The sequence below is a fragment of the Etheostoma spectabile genome, chromosome 22, assembly GCF_008692095.1.
Source record: "Etheostoma spectabile isolate EspeVRDwgs_2016 chromosome 22, UIUC_Espe_1.0, whole genome shotgun sequence".
In the NCBI taxonomy this organism is placed as follows: Eukaryota; Metazoa; Chordata; class Actinopteri; order Perciformes; family Percidae; genus Etheostoma; species Etheostoma spectabile.
In genome coordinates this window covers 14,205,824-14,208,778 of record NC_045754.1, presented here as the reverse complement: position 1 = coordinate 14,208,778, position 2,955 = coordinate 14,205,824, and positions in this window count along the sequence as shown.

The following is a 2,955-nucleotide window of genomic DNA, read 5'->3' as shown; positions in this document are numbered from 1 at the left end:
ACACACACACACACACACACACACACACACACACACACACACACACACTTAACAGTACACACCATTCCTTCAGCAGGCTCCATTCCTGTCTGTCTTCTCACAATAACATCGGAAATGAGAACCTTCAGGCTTAAAGAACGAAGGGGTTGGGATGAGGAGAAGAAGAAGAAGAAGAAGAAGAAAAAGAAGAATAGAGATTATTTGAGTTGTTGAGATATTCAGAGGCAGAGCTAAATGTGCTTCCTCATTAGGCCGCAGTAAGGCTCTTTCCAGGTACAGGCATGCACTGTTGAGCTGAAGCCACTTAGCACCTGATTAAAACGGCAAATAATCCCTGTGGTGTTATGGGATCTGTGATAAAGCTACTCCCCCCTAATAGCATTAGCCATGTTGAAGTGCAAAGTAAAATGTCTCTTGTCTTTGCTATGTTGCTTAATTATTTTAAATGAACCAGTTGGGAATCCTTTGCCATATATTTAATTTCGCAATGCTGTAATTACAAGTCGATAGAAGCGCTGTTGTTTTCTTAAGTCTTGGTTTGAATGATATGAGGACATTGCTCACTTTACAATAGAGATCATACTTGCATTTTAGCCACTTAAAGCTATGATTAAATTATTTTTCTTAACTTTCTCAAAAAAGAACGTTTGTTAGATTAAATGTTTAAGGTTTCACTGACTAACAGAAATACCTGAATGTTGGAATCTCCAAACCTGGGAGGCACTATTTCTCCAATATAATAATACTAATAATTCATGTTACTAGTCTGCTAACAGGAGCTTTGTGTGCTCATCACTCGTAATCAGCTCTTACAGAAAGACTCACAACTGATTACCAGCACTGAAAGAGGTTGCTCCCCTACAGGTCTTACTTAGACAACAAAAGTCCTTCTGGTCCTTGGAGCCTGTCAGACCACATTTGCTCAAACTGAATAAGACCACCACGAGGGAAAATGGGCAATGTTTCAAATGGCAATGTGTCACCCACCATCATCTGCAGCTACATATCTATCTCTGTATTGTTCTTTTATTGACATGTACTGTAGCACTTTTCTGTTAAACAGTTTATATTATCACTGTCCCATGGGATTACAGTAGCAGTAACCTCTTTTTGGCCAATTGGTGGCACATTTCATAGTTTGTTTGCCAATTGTTTCTGGTTTTCTACTCACCGCTGATGTCAGTAGACAACCTGTTTCAACTACAGTGACCTTGCCACAAAACATACAGACATTCTTGCTATGAAGAGGATTACCTCAAAACTGAAAAACACCAATATCTAAATCCAGTCAAATTGCATTTGTTTCTGTAATACCTATTTTTTTCTTCCAAATATTCTGTATTTTGTATTCTATTATATTTCTATATTGTTGGATAAATGTCAATAAATGCTATGCAGGCATTAGTGATCCCCAGAGAATAAACCCCTCTGACTTAAGTGACCCTGTGAATTTTGACCATTGCGCCAGCAGCAGGTTGACATTTTGGGGTTTTAATGAAATGCTTTAAGGATGGATTGACATTGTAATGTCTCCCATGGAAGCAGCCTCCCAGGACCAGCAAGGTGCAGATTTGGCAACATTGGTCCATGTAAAATACATTTTAGCTGCTTAGACAGTTACATGCCTTGTGTATGACCCACCAAACTTTATTTATTAGACTGTGTGGAAATGGATGTGGCCTCATAGAAAACTGGCCAAAAGTTAGTGCCAAGCGCAAATCAGATGGAACTATTCAGTGAGCCTGCAAAAACAGCAGGACGCCCAAACCCTCTCCTTAATTTCCATGTTGTATTCTATTATCCTTCTATATTGTTGGATAAATGTCAATAAATGCTACACAGGCATTCATGTTGATTGTAAACGAAGATGCTTTTTGAAGAACAGTATCAAACATGGCAATAGTGTCTTGGAAAGCATTACAAACATGCCCGCCAAATGTTGTGCAATTTGGACCAAGTGAGGAACTGTTCTGACATTTAAAAGGCCATATTTGAGATGGTTAACACTCTACTGTTTTTTTTCCAATAGCCAATTGCACCATCCTTGCGACATGATACCCGGCCACCAAAACAGTCAGCCAAGTATTTCTATATTTGCAATCATCTATAAGCATCCCAAACTGTAGCTGTCAATCACTTTCATAATATTTATCAGTGCTATAAAAGGCCCCTCACAGCCTCAAACCCCTTTCTTGGCTGCTTGCTGTTGAATTCAATAAATGTTTTCACACCCCTTATCCCAATATTCCCAGTGGATATATGAATTCTATCAGCATTTTATATGGACATATTGGGCCTCTTTTAATGATCACTGCCCCACTTCTTCCATCTGGTGCACCTGCCTCAAAAAATGAAATACTACTTCAACCAAAATGCCTTTTGACTTCACTGAAAAGTGTGATTTTGATCACAAGTCTGAACTTTAAAATCTCCCCTCACGACATGGAACAATACAGTTGGGACTTTCAGCACATATTCTCAAATGACATGAAGATGTTTGTTGACAAAGTTAACAGTTACCTTTTATGACTTTTCTTATGACAGTGTCATTTTTATATGTATTTACATGAAGATATGCTTTTATATTTATAATTGTACCAATACAGTAACAAAATCTGTTGAAATCATTGCAATTAAAAGTTTCTAGTGCAGCCAAGCAAACACCGACATGTTTTCCGCACCTCTGTAGCCTGAATGCACGGAGGCCGGTAATGATGTGCTTACCACCTCCGACTTCCCACGTCAGGCCACAAACAAGCACAAGGTATGTCTGAACCTGTTGCATCCAGCTGTTGGTTGCATGTGTTCGTGGAGACAGCAATCAGCATGATAGTTCTTACAGTTGAGAAAAACAAGTGTTTCAGGCCGTAGCCTACATAATACACTGCAAATCCCATGGACACATTTCATTCTGGTCAACTGAGGATTCCAGTGTAGAAATGGACTCTTCTGCAG